The sequence below is a fragment of the Gossypium hirsutum genome, chromosome D05 (genome assembly GCF_007990345.1).
Source record: "Gossypium hirsutum isolate 1008001.06 chromosome D05, Gossypium_hirsutum_v2.1, whole genome shotgun sequence".
Taxonomy (NCBI): domain Eukaryota; kingdom Viridiplantae; phylum Streptophyta; class Magnoliopsida; order Malvales; family Malvaceae; genus Gossypium; species Gossypium hirsutum.
The window spans coordinates 50821138-50840024 of NC_053441.1; the positions used below are offsets into that span (position 1 = coordinate 50821138).

At 36.7% G+C, this 18887-nt stretch overlaps 1 non-coding gene across 1 annotated transcript; it reads right to left on the reverse strand.

The window, feature by feature from the left end:
• Positions 1-15703: 15703 nt before the first annotated feature.
• LOC121218091 (small nucleolar RNA R71) lies at positions 15704-15809 on the reverse strand. Its single transcript, XR_005914355.1, has one exon. It is a non-coding gene; the product is annotated as a small nucleolar RNA R71 (small nucleolar RNA).
• Between the last annotated feature and the right edge of the window lie 3078 nt (positions 15810-18887).

The following is an 18887-nucleotide window of genomic DNA, read 5'->3' on the forward strand; positions in this document are numbered from 1 at the left end:
CTACATGGTCACACCCTATAGTTGAAATGAACGGAATAAACCATAGTTGGTATTATTTTTGGGTTTCGCTTGAATTAAATTAATTATAGAATTAATTTCATTCGGTAATCAAATTTCCAACACATTATGTACAAGTTTGTTGTACGCATAATGAGGACATGAATTTGGTTAGCATATGAATTCAAATAAATATATGGTTTACCGAAATTATATTATAATTAATGTAATTATAATTTTCGATTTAAAATATTATTATATTTATTTAATTCCTAAAAACCCTAAAATAATAGGATATAAGAATCTCATTTTTCTTTGTTTTTGGTCTAGCAGCCGTCAAAGAAAAATTACTTTCAAAACCGTTTTGGGGATTTCTTCCGTTCGTAGCCAACTGGGTGGATTACGTAAAGGTCGGAGTCTCGATAGATTGCGGCTTGGTTCGATTGTAGATCAGACTACACATTGTTGAGAAGTTGATGTCTACTCAGAACAAACATTAGGTAATTTCGTAACCCTTTTCACCCCGATTCGTTCCTCACACATGGATCCCTGGTTAGGCTCGCCGATTATTAAATTTTTCAGCTGCGCCGTAGGGGTGCCGACGATCCAACAATTTGTATCCTATGAATTCCTAAGGTTCAAACGGGACTCGATAATCATCGTACTTCATTGGATATGCGATCGATATTCATATATGTCAATAGTGCAAATGACATACATATAATTCAATTAAAGCATATAATTATACAAGCTTACGTCAACACACCTATCTCCCCAAAAGAGCAACGTTGAACAATCGTAACTCCCTGAAACCAGGGCCACCCATGCCTTTTGAATGACACAGCCAATCCCAAGGCAGCATGCTCCAGCCCATTTTCCTCTCCCCACCAAACCTAACTTATCATGGATTGGATCTCCTCAGTCACCTCCTCAAGAGCCATAAAGATCGAGAAAGCATAAGTAGGGATCTCTTGGATAATAGACTTGATGAAAATCTCCTTGCCACCATTTGACAACAGGCACTTTGACCAGCTGTTGATTCTGCTCGCAATCCAATCCAGGATATTCTAAAAAATAGTCACTCTTTTTTTAGCCATAGGAATGGGAAGACCAAGGTAGCCGTCGAGCTTATCTACCACTTTTATTTTGAGTAAAACCCCCAAGGCCGCCCGTTGAGGCACAGGAGTGTTGGGGCGAAAGTACACCATTGACTTGTCCAAATTTATGCTTTGACCCGACATCCTAGTAAAGTTGTTCAAAATTCACATGAAAGATCCACTTCACTACGTTGGTTCTTGACAAACAAGAGAGCATCGTCAGCAAAGAAAAGGTGGTTAATTCTAGGGCCATCCATACTCGCATGGATGCTCTTAATTTTATTATTCTCTTGGGCAGTAAGCAACATGTGAAAAAAAACATCCATATAGAAGAGAAATAAGTAAAGGGATAGGGGATCTCCTTGGCGAAGACCCCTTTCCGGAATAATGATGTTAGTAAGGTTCATATTGCATTTGACTTTATATCGCACCGTACAAACACAATTCATAATTTTTTAACCCAATCTCTAGAGAAGCCCATTTGTACCATCACTTTTTCAAGGAAGCTCCACTCCACCCAGTCATATGCTTTGCTCATATCGAGCTTAAGCACATAGCCCTATTTTTGACTCTTTTTTCTTCTTTTTTCCCTCCTCTACTGATTCTTTCCCCTAGTTACTATTGAAATTTCCCTTATTTTTTCCCATTCCATTTCTTTCTTTATTTTCTAATTGATTTTGTTGTTCATCGTTGGTTGCGTGTGTTCGATAAGTAACGGTTTTAACTATTGCTAATCGTTCTTGGTTAATCTCTGATAGGGGGATTCCTTTTGGGTGCTAAGGAGTTAATCAAGGGGCTAATGGTTTTGAATCGACGCTGTGATTGTGCGAAGTCGTGGTTACTCAAGCGAGGTAAGGGTTTGGTTAGGTTTTTAGTCGATTTCCTTCCAAAATTGGTTGATTAAAAATAAATTAAGTGATTAATCTGGAGATTTGTTGGTCGATTTTTAGGTTCTGGAGGCTTAGGAGTGCTTACGCATCAAAAACGATACCAGGTGTGTACCCGAAACGTAGAAAATGGGATTTGGCAAAAAGTTAGAATTGATTGCTGATGAGAAAGAAGAGAAATAAGATAAAATTATGTAAAAAAATTGTAGAGAAAGGAAATAAGAGTGTTATAAACTTGGAAATCAACATTCTGCACTAAAATAGTTTTAGACAGCAGCAGTAGCGTAACTTTGAAAAATCATCAAAAATAGTGGAAATTGAGTTAGAGGTTGAATAAACTATGAAATTAAGTTTTATTAAGTGTAGTTTTTCATTGAAGAAATAGTGTAAGTAATGAAATCGTAAGTTATGAGATATAATGAATTTTGTGAGAAAAGTTAGACTTGGTTTGGGTTCCCCTGTTCTGACTTTGGAAAAATCATCGAAAATTGTAAAAAAATAATTAGGGGCTAAAATTTATATTTTTAAATCCTTATTGAGTCTATTTTCAAGAGAAACGAACAGAAACATCATCTGAATTTCATACTAAGAGATAAATAATTTTTAGTAAGGAAAGGTTGAAGCTGTCAAACAGTAGAATTGAGATAGATTTGAAGACTTTACTGTACTTATTTGATAAACTATAAAATCTAAAAATTTTATGGTAGAAAGGTATTTGAGTCTAGTTTCGAAAACATCAAGCGGATCTTAATTTGGAATTATGTAGCTCAAGATATAAATAATTTAGGGACAATGACTCAAGTAGACAGCTTTGAATGAACATATAAGTAAATAGTGAAAACATATATGAATATTTAGCTAGCATGGGGTACATTAAAAATTGATCACACGGCCAAGGCCAATTTAGGCCGAGTGGGCCATACAGGCACACGCAGGTGTATGGGTCCTTTTTTACCGGAATGTTTCTAAGGTTGCACGGGTCGACCAAGTCAATTGTGAACCTACTGTAAGGTCGGTAAGCTCTACTGAAACCCCTAAATGTGTGAAATTGACTGAATGATATTTGTACTAAGCATGTTCATATCTAAACCAAATAAATGTACTGAAATTGCATAATAGCATATCATCCATTGTATGTTGCATTGCATTGGGTTGGGGGTTGTTATTCAGAGGAAGTGTACTAAAAGGCTTTAAGCCTAATTTACTGACAGCTCAGTTGCAAACTACTGTTTTGTGCCGCATTTGGTAGTACTTGGAGTGTAGGGATGGGTGGGTTGATTATATCCCCACATGGAGTGTAGGATTGGATGGAGATAGTGTGTAGAGGATGGATGTGTAGGATTTTCTACTGCATAACTGTTACTGCTACTGATACTGTGATGAGCTAAGGCCCTACTGCATTTTTGACATTGTACTGAGATGGGCTAAGGCCAAACTATCATTGATACTGAAAAGGGCTTAGGCCCAAGACTGTTCAACTATGCACTGTGAATACTGATTGTTTGTTTGTTTCTGTGGGATTACACACTGAGTTTACGTAAACTCACCCTTCTTGTTTAATGTGCACAGGTAATCCCCAGACTTAGACGGATCGGTGCGACGAAGGACTCAGTGGTGACCACAGAAATTTTTGGACTTCATGGTTTTCAATTTACATTTATGATTTAATTATTATTGATTATTTGGGTTGTAATTTAAGAACCCTCTGGGAATTTGGTGTTAAATTTTGGGTTTTTATTTATTTATTTTACTTTATGGATTTATACCTGTTGGTCGTAGGAAATTCAGTTTTCAAAAAATTTAATGTAGTTTCTAAACGCATGATCACTTAGACTATTTTATTAAAGCTTCCGCAACGAGGGATGTTTCAAAACAAATGTTTTAAATGAATAAAGATGACTTCCTAATTTCTAACGAAGGTTTACTAAAGATAATAACATGGAATATTTTCAACGTAACAACGAGGTTTCAAAAACACTACGGCCATAACGTCTAGGCTGGGTTTGGGGTGTTACATTTAGTTGTATCAGACTCAAGTTGCAAAACTCGACTGTGGATTATGGTTTTTAAATTTGGTCTTTGAAAATTTGGTTTTTAAATGATTTCAAATATTTCTACTGGGTATATGGTGCACCAAGTCTCCAGCGCCGATCCTGTAAGTGTTCTGAAATGGATACATGCTATGATATTGTGAAACTGATATATGTTATGATATTTTGAAACTACTGTAGGTAGTATACTGTGAAAACACTCTAGATGGTGTATATTGAGACTGTAACAAAACTGATAGATACTGCGATTTATGAAAATTACTCTGAATTACTGAAACTATTAACATAAAACATCTGCTAGTAATTACTGAAATTGAAACTGATGCATAAAAATTTATAATACAGTTAAATCTGAATAGACATGAGCACACGATGTATACGTGGATGTGGTACTCAAGGCCGAGGTAGATGCTGTAGGGGGTTCGATCTGAGCCCTCTTCCCTGGGTAATATACTGAATTTGGACACGAGTGAGACACCAGTGTCGCCTGCTACTGGATTGAGTATCATGATCACATTGCTGGGAACGATGCATTGTCCCAGGCTATGTTAAGGATATTGAAGAGGGTTGCTGGGCCAAAACCTAGATCCAGGGGAAGTGGGTCAGTTACGGAATGACTCCGGTTCAATGGAGCTGAGGTCTTCAGTGGTGTCACTGGGGTCACTCCTAATGTGGCTGAGTATTGGATTGAGGCCAAGGAAAAGATCATGGATGACCTAGATTGGACCTCTGAGCAGAAATTAAAGGGTGCAGTCTCGCTGCTGCATACTAAGGCTTATCAGTGGTGGCTTACTATTAAGGAGGGCATTCAGCCCGAACGTCTGACTTGGGAGTTCTTTAAGACCGCCTTCCAGGGGAAGTATGTAGGAGCTAGTTATGTGGACTCCCGTAGGAGGGAGTTCTTGAATCTAACACAGGGAGATCAATCAGTGGTCAAGTGTGAGGCCGAATTCCTACGACTGAGCCGTTAAGTGTGAGGTATGGTGGCTACTGAATATGAGCATTTTGTCCACTTTGAGGATGGCCTCAGAGATAATTTAAGAATCCTGATAGGTACACAGAGGGAGCGTGATTTTTCTTCACTGGTTGAGAAAGCGAAAATCACCGAGGAGGTTAAGTGCACTGAGCACCAAAACTGCGATAGGGAGAGAGGTAGGAACAAGAGGGATTCGGAGTCCTCGAGTTCTGTGCAGAGGCCTCAGAAAAAGGCTAGAGCTGATGGGCCAGTTAGAGTTGGGCCCCTTGTTACTGCTACTAAACTGTAGCCATGTGTCGACTGAGTAGACGCCATCAGAGCGAGTGTTGGAGAAGGACTGGGGCGTGTCTGAGGTGTGGATCATTGGATCATCGCATTAGGGAGTATCTGTTGAGGGCCGATCAGATGCAAGCTTAGGGTACTGGTACTGCACAGCCACAGAGGGTTGCATAGTAGCAACCTAGAGGCCGTGGTTAGGCTAGGGTTGGTAATGGTATGGGTCGTGGACAGAGAGCACCGGGCAGAGGTGTTGGACAGACTAAGGCGAAGTAGCTGTTTTAGTTTATGCTACACATCACCGAGACGAAAGAGATGCTCTAGATGTCATTATGGCCACATTTCTTATTTATCATGTGCCTTACGCTGCATTGATAGATATAGGATCTACACATTCCTATGTTCCCGGTTCTGTTTCCAAAAATCTAGGGATTCTGGTTGAGAGTACTTCTAGTGAGGTGACTATGCGGAGCCCACTAGGGTAACTTATTAGAGTTAGCAAACTGTACAGTGATGTTTCTTTAGAGGTTTAAGAGACAGTAATTTTGGCTAATTTGATGGAGCTTCCGTTTAGGGAGTTCGATATGATATTGGGGATGAACTGGTTGGTCAAGCATCGTGTCAGTTTGGACTGTACGACTAAAAGGGTCGTATTGGGAACTGAGGAGGGTAATGAAGTAGTTGTGATTGGGGAACCTCGAAATTACTTGGCTAACGTGATCTTTGCACTGGTAGCTGAGAAACTGGTTCGTAAGGGATGTAAGGCTTATTTGGCCTATGTAAGTGTTTTCACTTCTAGGGACTCTACTGTAAAGGACATCAGAACTGTGAGGGATTTTCCAAACATCTTTCCTAAGGAGCTATTGGGTTTATCTCCGAATTAGGAAGTGGAGTTTGGGATTGAGCTTTTTCCTGGTACAGCTCCGGTGTTTATCACTCTGTATCGAATGGCACCGAAGGAGCTTACGAAGCTTAAGGCTCAAATTCAGAAGTTATTGGCTCGTGCGTTTATCCACCCTAGTGTGTCCCCGTGGGGAGCGCTGGTACTGTTTGTTAAGAAAAAGGATGGATCCATGAGAATGCGTATCGACTACCAACAACTAAATAAGTTGACTATTAAGAACAAGTATCCACTTCCGAGGATTGATGATTTGTTTGACCAGTTTCGAGGGGCGTCTGTATTTTCCAAAATAAACTTGCGTTCAGGATATCATCAGTTGAGGGTTAAGGAGGCTGATGTGCATAAGACGACATTTAGGACTCGTTATGGTCACTACAAGTTCCTCGTGATGCCTTTTGGACTGACTAATGCACGGACAGCTTTCATGGATCTGATGAACTGAGTGTTTTAACCCTACCTAGATTGGTTTGTAGTGGTGTTCATCAATGACATATTGGTTTATTCGAGGACTGAGGATGAGCATGATGAGCACCTTAGGATTGTCCTTCAAATTTTGAGGGAAAAGCAGCTCTATGCTAAGTTCAGCAAGTTCGAGTTCTGGTTACGTGAATTAACATTTCTGGGTCATGTGATCTTCGCTAAGGGATTTCAGTTGATCCTCGAAAATTGAGGTTGTATTGGATTGGAAGTAGCCTAAGAATGTGTCTGAGATTCATAACTTTTTGGGGTTGACAAGTTATTACCGACGGTTTGTGGAAGGATTTTCACTGATCGCAGCACCCTTAACTAAGTTGCTACGTATAGGTGTACCGTTTGACTGGACTAATGCACAGCAAGAGAGCTTTGAGAAGCTTAAGACTGTACTGACTGAGGCTCCTATTTTGGTGCAACTTGAACTTAGAAAGGAGTTCACGATTTATAGTGATGCATCACATGTCAGTTTGGGATGTGTGTTGGTGTAGGATGGTAAGGTGGTTGCATATGCGTCTCATCAGCTTAAGACACACGAGGTGAACTATCCGATGCATGATTTGGAGTTGGTCACCGGGGTCTTTGCACTAAAAATCTGGAGGGATTATCTGTATGGTAGAAGTGTATCATCTACACTGATAACAAAAGCCTCAAGTATCTCCTTACTCAGAAGGAGCTGAATCTAGAGCAGCGAAGATGGGTTGAGAAGCTTAAGAATTACGACTGTACCATTGAGTACCATCCTGACAAGGCCAATGTGGTGGCTGATGCATTGATCCGTAGTGCTATGACTGATCTGAGAGCGATGTTCGCTCGACTTAGCTTGTTCGACGATGGGAGTTTGTTGGCTGAGCTTTAAGTCAAGTCAACTTAGACCGAGCAGATTAAGGGTAGACAGTTGGAGACAGTCTTTGGGTCTTCAGTTCTGATAGATTGAGTGGTAGCACTACAGTCTTTGGGTTGAACTCTGAGGGAGTGTTGTGTTTTTGAGGCCAGATATGTGTACCGAATGATTCAGACTTGAGGCAGTCTATTTTGAAAGAGGAGCATAGTAGCCCTTATGCTATGCACCCTGGCAGAGATAAGATGTATCGAGATCTTCGAGAGTTGTATTGGCGGCCAGGATTAAAGCGAGAGGTTACGAATTTTGTGGCTAGATGTCTGACTTGCCAGCAAGTTAAGGCTGAGCATCAGTTGCCTTTGGGATTGCTATAGCCGATTAAGATTCCACTATGGAAGTAGGAGCAAGTAACGATGGATTTCGTTAGTGGGTTACCTTTAACACCCACTAAGAAAGATTCAATGTGGGTCATTGTGAATCGATTGACTAAGTCTGCACACTTCATCTCAGTTAGGACAAATTATTCTTTGCAAAAGCTGGTGAAGCTCTATATTTCTGAGATAGTGAGACTGCATGGGGTACCGATTTCGATCATCTCTGATAGGGATCTTCGTTTCACGTCTCGATTTTAGAAAAAAGTGCATGAGACTCTGGGTTCAAGGTTGGACTTCAGTACTGCGTTCCATCCTCAGATTGATGGTCAGTCAGAGAGGGTGATTTAGGTACTGGAGGATATGTTGAGGAGCTTTGCTATTGATTTTCGAGGCATTTGGGAGGATTATTTTCCATTAACGGAGTTTGCCTATAATAATAGCTTCCAATCTAGCATCCAAATGTCACCTTATGAGGCACTGTACGGTCGTAAGTATCGCACTCCTTTATGTTGGACTAAGTTGGGCGAGCGACGTGAGGCAGAGGATAAGGTTAGATTGATTCGAAATCATTTGAAAGCGGCTTCTGACAGGCAGAAATCTAAGGAGGAAGTCTATTCCTTTGGTAAAGTTTCTATGGCGTAATCATAGCACTGTAGAGGCCACGTGAGAGCCTGAGGATGCGATGCATCAATAGTATCCTTATTTTTTTTGATCTGGTAAATTTCGAGGTCAAAATTTTATTTTAGGGGGGTAGAGTTGTAATGCCCCAGAATTTTTATTTTTGTTCTTGGAAAGGTGTGACACAACTGTGTATCTGCTTCAATGGTTAAGTGTTCTAGATGTGTGAGAGGTTCAAAGTTCAAGCCAGGACTTGGGCAAATTTTGGTATTTTTATGAATAAGCCCTATCTTTGGTCAATAGCAAATAATTAACAAAATGGATGTACTGGTCTGGTGGATAAGTGGAGTGTTGGTGTGAAGGAGGTCCTATGTTCAATTCTCTGTGATGGCATGAAGACAATAATTTGCTCCAATTTCGGCTAAGAGTTGTGTTGGGGCAAAATTCTGAGTAGTTGTATTTTAGTGGGTTAATAGGGAATGATTTTAGGAGATAATGGGAGAGAGGTTATTAGAAAATAATCTGATTATCTTTTTGTTGTAGAAAAAAAGTAGAGTTTGGGTTTTCTCTCCGATTACCCAAACTTTTTCTGACGTTTTCTTCCTCTTTTCCCTCCTCTGCCGATTCTTTCCCCTAGTTGCTGCCGAAATTTCCATTATTTTTCCCCTTCTGTTTCTTTCTTTATTTTCCAATTGATTTGGTTGTTCATTGTTGGTTGCGTGTGTTCGGTGAGTAACGATTTTGTCTATTGTTAACCGTTCTTAGTTAATCTCTGAAAGGGGGATTCTTTTTTGGTGTTTAGGAGTTAATCAAGGGGCTGCTGGTTTTGAATCGACGCTGTGATTGTGTAAAGTCATGGTTACTTAAGCGAGGTAAGAGTTTTGTTAGGTTTTTAATTGAGTTCCTTCCAAAATTTTTTGATTAAAAACGAATTAAGTGATTAATCTGGAGATTTGTTGGTCGATTTTTAGGTTCTGGAGGCTTAGGAGTGCTTACGCATCAGAAACGATACCAGGTGTGCACCCAAAACGCAGAAAATGAGATTTAGTGAAAATCTAAAATTGCTTGATGTCAAGAAATAAGAGAAATAAGAGAAAATGATGCAAAAACATTATAGAGAAAGGAAATAAGGGTGTTATAAACTTGGAAATCAACATTCTGCATAAAATAGTTTTGGATAGTAGTAGTAGTCTAATTTTAAAAAATCATAAAAAAATAGTGTAAATTCAGTTGGAGGTTGAATAAAATACGAAATTAAAGTTTATTGAGTCTAGTTTTTCATGGAAAAAAATAGTGTAAGCAATGAAATTGTAAGTTATGAGATATAATGAATTTTGTGAGATAAGGTCAGAATGGGTTCAGGTTCTCCTGTTCTGATTTTGGAAAAATCATCGAAAATTGTAAAAACATAATTAGGGGTTTAAATTTATATGTATAAATCCTTACTGAATCTATTTTCAAGAGAAACAAACGGAAACATCATCTGAATTCCGTACTAAGAGATAAATAATTTTTAGTAAGGAAAGGTTGAAGCTGTCAAATAGCAGAATCGAGATAGATTTGAAGATTTTACTGTACTTATTTGATAAACTATAAAATCTAAAAATTTTATGGTAGAAAGGTATTTGAGTCTAGTTTTGAAAACATCTAGCCGATCTTAATTTGGAATTCTGTAGCTCAAGATATAAATAATTTAGTGACAATGACTCAAGTAGACAGCTTTGAATGAACATATAAGTAAATAGTGAAAACATATATGAATATTTAGCTAGCATGGGGTACATTAAAAATTGATCACACGGCCAAGGACAATTCAGGTTGAGTGGGCAGCATGGGCACGCACGGGCGTGTGGGCCCATTCTTACTGGAATGTTTCCAAGGTTGCACGGGTCGCCCAAGTCGACTGTGAACCTACTGTAAAGTTGGTAAGCGCTACTTAAACTCGTAAATGTGTGAAATTGACTGAATGATATCTATTTTGAGAATGTTAATATATAAACCGAATATATGTACTGAAATTGCATAATAGCATATCATCCATTGTATGTTGCATTGACTTGGGTTAGGGTTTGTTATTCGGAGGAAGTGTACCAAAAGGATTTAAGCCTAATTTACTGGCTGCTCAACTGCAAACTACTATTTTGTGCTGCATTCGGTACTACTTGGAGTATAGGGATGGGTGGGTTGATTATATCCCCACATGGAGTGTAGGGTTGGACGGAGATGGTGTGTAGAGGTTGGATGGGTAGGATTTTGCTACTGCATAACTATTACTGCTACTGGTACTGTGATGGGCTAAGGCCCTACTGCATTTTTGACACTGTACTGAGATGGGCTCAGGCCCAAACTATCACTGATACTGAAAAGGGCTTAGGCGTAAGACTGTTCAACTGTGCACTGTGAATACTGATTTTTTGTTTGTTTTTGCGGGATTACACAGTGAATTTACGTAAACTCACCCTTTTTGTTTAATGTGCACAGGTAATCCCTAGACTTAGACGGATCGGTGTGACGGAGGACTAGCGGTGACCACAAAAATTTTTGGACTTCATGGTTTCCAATTTACGTTTTATGATTTAATTATTATTGATTATTTGGGTTGTAATTTAAGGACCCTCTGGGACTTTGGTTTTAGATTTTGGGTTTTTATTTATTTATTTTATGTTATGTATTTATACCTGCTGGTCGTAGGAAATTCGGTTTTCAAAAAGTTAAAGTAGTTTCTAAATGCATGGTCACTTAGACTGTTTTATTAAAGCTTCTGCAACGAGGGATATGTCTAAACAAATGTTTTAAATGAATAAAGACGACTTCCTAAGTTCTAACAAAGGTTTACTAAAGATAATAACGTGGAATGTTTTCAACGTAACAAAAAGGTTTCAAAAACTCTATTGTGTGACATTGCCAGATACGACCATAACGTCTAGGCTGGGTTTGGGGTGTTACCCCTAATAAGGTCCAATGAACCTAGGGCTTAACCTCCCCTTTCGACCGAATCTTAGAGCATTCTTCCATGTAGAGGCTTTAAGAAAACCCAATCTCCTATAATAAATTCAATGTCCTTGCATTTTAAGTTAGCATACAATTTCTGCTTATCAGAAGTCGCCTTCAACCTATCTCGAATTAGCCAAATTTTATCCTCAGTCTCTGAAATCAACTCTGGACCCATTAACTTCTTCACACCCAACTGAGCCCAACATGATACTTGATTGGAAGCTATTATTATTGGTGAACTCTGTAATCGATAGATGCTCTTCCCAACTATCGTGAAAGCCAATCATAGAACTTCTCAACATATCTTCTAAATTTTGAATAACCTTCTCTAACTGACCATCGAACTGTGGATGAAAACCCATATTGAAGTCCAACCAAGTATCCAAAGCCTCGTGTAATTTCTTTCAAAACTGAGACATAAAATAGAGATCCCGGTTTCAAATAATTGACATTGGGATACTATGCAGTCTCACTATCTCTGAAATATAAAGCTTAGTTGGCTTCTGAAAAGAATAATCAGTGTAGATGGGAATAAAATGGGCGGACTTGGTCAATCTATCAACTATGACCCAAACGGAATCTTTCTTAGTAGGTGTCAAGGGCAACCCACTAACAAAGTCCATTATCACTTTTTCTCACTTCCGCTGCTAAATATGAATCGACTGTGATCATCCCAATGGAAACTAATGCTCAGCCTTAACTTGTTCGGAAGTCAAACATTTCGACATGAACCCAATTACTTCTCATTTAAGACCTGGTCACTAATATGTTTCCCTTAAGTCACAATACATCTTAGTACAACTAGGATGCATAGCATAGGGGCTGCTACATGCTTCCTATAGTATAGATTCTTTCAAACTCTAATTGTTCGGTACACAGTATCTGCCCCTAAAGCACAAAATTACATCAGAATTAATCACAAAGTCCTCAGTCGACCCATCCTCAACATGCTTAAATCGAAGTGCTAAAAATTCATCCAAACTTTGCTTATTTTTAATTTCTTGAACCCAAACAGGCTTAACTTACAACTCAGCCAAAATACCTCCATCATCAAACAAACTTAAACAAGCAAAGAGAGCCCTCAAATCAGTCCTTGCCCTTCTGCTCAAACCATCAACCACTACATTAGTCTTCCCAGGGTGATACTCAATCATACAACCGTACAATCATAGTCCCTTAACAACTCAATCCACCTGCGTTGCATCAAGTTAAGCTTTTTTTGGATAAGGAGGTATTTGAGACTTTTGTGATCTGTGTAAATAGTACACTTCTCACCATAAAAGTAGTGTCTCTAAATTTTAAAAGCGAAAACGATAACTGCCAACTCCGAATCATGAGTAGGGTAATTACAGCCATGTGGCCTATGTTGTCTCGAGACATATGCCACTACCTTACCATCCTGCATTAACACAGATCTAAGCCCAACATGCGAAGCATCACTGTAAACAACATAATATTTATCAGATTCTGGCTAAATTAAAACAGGATCTTCAATCAACACAGATTTTAATTTCTCAAAATTAGCTCGCAGTTCTTGTTCTCACTTAAATGGAGTATAGTTCCTCAAAAGCTTAGTCAATGGGGATGCTATCATGGAAAAGAGATTAACAAACCATCGATAATACCCAGCAAGACTCAAAAACTTCAAATCTCTGACACACTCTTCAATTGCTTCCAATCCAAGATAGCCACATGACCTAAAAACATAACTTCCTTCAAACAGAATTTACACTTACTGAGTTTGGCGAAAAGCTACTCTTCACAAAGTATTTGTAGAACTACCCTTAAATGCTCATCGTGCTCAGATTCTATCTTGGAATAAACCAAGATGTCGTTGATGAACACAATGATGAATTAATCTAAGAAATACTAAAAGACACAATTCATAAGGTCCAAAAATGCAATTAGTGCATTAGTCAGTCCAAAAGGCATGTCAATGAACTCATGATGTCCATAACGAGTCCTAAACCAGTTTTGGGAACATAAGACTCTTTCACTTTTAGTTGGTAATACCCAAACCTCAGGTAAATTTTAGAAAAGACAATTACACCCCTAAACTAATTGAATAGCTCATCAATCCTTGGTAGAGGATACTTAATCTTTATGGTTATATTATTTAGCTATCTATAATGATGCATAATCGAAGTGTACTATCCTTTCTTTATGAACAATATCGATACACCCAATGGTGAAACACTAGGTCTAACGAAACCCCTATCCAACATTTCTTGCAACTGAACTTTCAAATCTTTAACCTCTTTAAGTGCCATGCGGTAAGGAGCAATAGACACCGGTGTTGTTCCTGGAAACATCTCAATACCAAATTCCACTTCCCGATCTGGAGGCAACCCTAGCAGAAATGTTTCACACCCCTTTTGAACCATTTTCTCCGCTACCATAGCAAAGCTCACATTGGATAAATAATTATGACGTTCCATAACCATAACAACCTCATTTCTAGACTTAAACACCAAAGTTACCCTTTTCAGTGCATAATCCAAGCAGACTTGGTGTTCAACCAACTAGTCCATCCCCAGAATCATATCAAATTCATTGAAAGGCAATTCCATTAAGTCAGCAAGAAAATTCCCTTCTTGAATTTCTAAAGGGAATCTCCTAAATATATTATTTACAGGTATAGATGATCCTAAAGGTTTGACTACAATAATAGTGTTATCATTTATCTCTACCCCAATCCTTAGTTTTACAGCCAAATCACATGCAATATAAGAATGGGTAGATCTTATATCAATTAATGCAAAATAAGGCTTCGAATAAATATTGAAGGTACCTACAATAATGTCAGACGTATCTCTATCCTCTTGGCATCTAGGCGCATATGCCAAAGTAGGTTGTCTAGCTTCAACTCAATTCACACCCTGTGCAGGTGCTCTCTGTCCTTGATTACCATACCCATTTCAGTTCTAATTGTGACCTCTCTAAACTCCTTGATTACCCCTCTAATTTTGACCCCTAATCAGGCCTTGATTCTGAGTCGAATCTTGCATCTGATCATTCCAACAAGGACATCATCTCTCTTTCTCTCTTTTTCATACCCTATGTTTTGCCTCTTGGAAAAGAGCTTTGCACAACCTTGAGAGTAGCCCTATTCAGATATGTTGAAAGTTTCTTGGCTTATTTGTGACGAAAAGAAAGAAGAACAAAAGAATGAACAAGTAGTTTATGCCTCGAGGATCTTCCAAAACTGGCTAAAGTTTCTTATTCCCTTTTGATATTTTTTTTTGTTAAATTCATTAACATGATCTTAACTAAGTATTTGATTTTCAATATAGTCATGATTGCTTAACTTCGTTAGTGTTAGAATGATTTGATTTCCTTTGTTTTATTCAATTCTGTTAAAAGTTATTTTGTGCTTTTGGTATATTTATTTATGCAAGTAAAATCAAAATTAAGTTTCTTATACATGTTTAATATGAAGAAATGTATGAATTAATTAATCAAATTAAAAAAGTTTTTAATTAATTGATAAAATACTTGTGTGGTGTATGTTTAATCTTGTAGGGATTAAATCTGTAATAATACCAAAACTATTATTCCCATACATAACCCTATAATATGTTTTGCTTATGAAATTTTAAGTTTACTAAACATAGAAATATGTGAGATAGGTTTAGTAATTAAATAAATTAAATATTATTACTCAAATTGAATAGGGTTAGTAAATGATTAATTTGCCACGAAATTTCTGTAACATCTTTTAACAGTATGAATAATCCTAAGCTAGGAAAAATGATTATTTTAACACAAGCATGCTATTGTGATAACTCTTAAGACTTGCATAATGTTTTGTGTCCATTTTATTTTACATACTTAGGTAATTAGTGACTAACTAAATTAGTAATCCACTCTTATTTATTGTGTCACATTTTTAAACCATATTATTTTTTCATCACCAATTTGTTTAAATTATAATATTTCACAAAGAATTTCTTAATAGTCCCTGTGGAGACGATACTCGATACTTATCACTTTATTACTTGTCATGACTGTGTACACCTTTAATTATTCATGGAGGTGAGTGATTTTTTCAAATTGGCTGGAGTGATCGAAGATGCACTAAGGTTGAAATTGTTCACATACTTTTTGAGGGACAAAGCGCGAGCACGGCTAAATTCATTACCACTTGGTTCAATTTCTACATGTCAAGAGTTAGTAGAATGATTCCTGATAAAGTATTTTTCCACCCAGCAAAAATGCTAAACTACAAAAAGAGATCACCACATTTCAGCAGTTGGATGATGAATCCTTGTATGAGGCGTATGAGAGATTCAAAGAATTATTACAAAAATGCTCGCGCCACGAGATTCCACATTGCATCCAATTAGAGACTTTTTATAATGGCCTCAACACAGTAACTTTCAGTTCCTTATCTTTTCAAACTTAGGCTTTTACTTGCATTAAAGTGTACAAGTTAGGCATACATAGTCTGCCACCCACTCAAGATTTAGGTATGGCACACTATGAATGTCACAAGTGAATAAATCCATACGCGGATTCAGGATCTATTTTGCTTGGGTCCTGTTTGATGTACAGTCAATCAATCACATCTATGTCTCTATCTTCTGGGAGTCATCCACCCTGATGCCCAAGACAAAGCATATTCCCAATTGGACTTCATAGATGACATATTAGTCTTTCAATTGGTTTGCTCATTTTCGATTAGACTAAGGAACTTTTTAGGTCCAACTACAAATACAAGTTGTCTTTTTGTATTACGATTCGACCACATAATACCAGTTAGTATTATTTAAACATTAGACAACCAATAAGCAACATTTGCTTACATTTTGCTTTACATGCAAAAACCATTTGAGGATAATAATACAAAGTACGTTAATTGTAATCAATGAATTTATCTTAATCTGTTTGAAAAAATTACAAGTTTACAAATGAATATGCTACACTCAGGGCACCTGATCCAACATAAAAAGTTGTATTACAATTTGACATGTATACTTGCAGACACCACACCTTATTGTCATATTTAATTGTAGATTTACATAGCCCTAGCACACGACGTTGAGGTGCAGTCACCTATCCCGAATTGGGTCCAATTATAAGTACTTCCTAGAATTTCAACCTAGTACTTGATAATTCAATCTAACCCAATACATGTTTTTCTATTTTCCATAATAAACATCATAAATTAATTTTAAACAAATTAATTAATTTCTCAATTAAATAATTTTCTCAACCCAATTCTAATTCTGTTAAAATCATGATGACTTTACCATAAAAAAACTATGATAAAAAATATTTAATATTTCTACATCCAATGGATTCACTATGACCAATTAATTTAATTCCATTTTTTAAATTTAATTAATTAATTAATAATTTGAGAAACCATAAATTAATTTTCCAGGTAATTTCCATTTAGTGAGAAAACCACATTTATTTCTTAATATTTCTTATTTCTCTAACTTTACCATTTCGATTCATTTATGTTTGTTAGCTCAGAAGGATCAACTCGAGATCGACGACAGGGAGGTTGAATCAACCTTTAAGAAGTTGTGGTGGAAGCAACAAAAATTGTGCAACAAAAAACACAAGGATTTATAGTGGTTCAGCCCCAATTGCCCACTCCACTACTTTAACTTTCCACAACTAAGGATTTTCCCAAATTCACTAATTTGGCATCCTTTGAGGACAAGGTTTAACCTTAAAGTCTCTTTTAAGACTAATACCCCAAAATCTTAAGATACAACTCCCTTAAGGTTTCTACCCAAACCTTAAGAATAAACCCTCTCTCAAAGAGAAATAAATAAGCAAACAAAGAAAACAATCCTCACAAGATCAAGATGTTTTCCAATTAAGTACAAATACAAAGAAGAACGCTTGAGCTAAATGAATACAATGAAAGCTCACAAGTGTTTACAAGAAAAGGTATGAAAGAATTAAGTTCTAGGTTGTTTTGATTTATTTTTAAGCTTTACACATTGCTCGTCTACTAGCTAAACCTTTGGAATATGGTATTTATACCCTCTAATTGATTTCCAACCATTGTGGTTGTTGTAGAAGTGAATGTAGCCATTGGGGATGAAATACCAGGTTATTAACTGCACCTGCAGCAACGAGTATCGATACCTACTAAAAGGGTATCGATATTTTTTGTAATTAATGCAGATTTCAGTGACCGTTAGAGCAGGAATATTGATACCTTAGGAAAGTATATCGATACCAGATCAATACCTACTAGGGTTTGAAAGAAACAGAATGTTAATTTGGAATCGATTATCAGAGGAGTATCAACATCTTATAAAATAACAATACTTAGACAAAAAGTATTGATACTTTTTGTCCTAGAGCAATTCTAACTTGTTTGAAAATGATTAAAACATATTTGACAATGTTTGACTCAATTGAAACTATTTCAACTTGATTTTATCAGATTTCTCAACTTTTCTTTTATTCAAAAACACTTTAATTTGTTATATCAAAACATATTATCCAATAAGGCTTAGTTTACTAATGTTCATTTGATTCAACATGCAATACATTTATAGTTTCAACGAGCTAGCAGAGGGGCCGATTGGACATATGTGATTTAGGATTAAATGATTTATAATTAAGTTCCAACTTTTTGCTTATTAATTATAAACTTATTTAGTCATGAAGTCATTCCATTATTGTAATATCTCGTTTTTAATTGTGTCAAAAATGATGGTTTTGGAACCCCAAATCAAACAAGTGAGTTAGTATTTTATTATTTATTTAATGTTTATAGATTTATATTAGATTCGTATTAAAATTTGGTTAAGAAATTTTAATGCCTTGTTAGTTAATTTAGTAAAAAGGACTAAATTGTAAAAGATGCTAAAGTAGCTTTTATTAGTTAAATGTGCTTGATTGCTAATGAAAAACTAAAATAATGGACATGGTTGGTAATTAAACATTAATATCGATAGTGGAAAATTATGGACATGCTATGTTAATAATTTAGTTAAAACTTTAAGGGTGAGTTAGGGGAAAATTTGTAAAATTGAAAATTAAAGGCTTCGTGTGGTGAATATAATTTTTGAGGTGTGTGAATTTAATAAATTTAATTTAATTACTATATAGATCAAGAACCAAGTCAAAAGACAATAACCATGAAAAGGGGAAATTTTCAGAGTAGTCCCTGCGAGGAAACCAGTAACAGTTAGTATGTTAGTTCTTAGTATAGACAAACAAGAATATTCGTACACATAATGTGAATGTATATTTATTTGGAAGTTGTGAAATGGATGTAAAATGCGAATTGTTTGATCTTAGTATGAACATAACGGATTTACAATATGTGTACGAATGCTGTAGAAGTGCCTCCTATTTGTTAATGAAATGAATTTCGTTTAATGCCCATTTGAACATAGTATACGATTAGGATACGATTAGTGTGCTAAT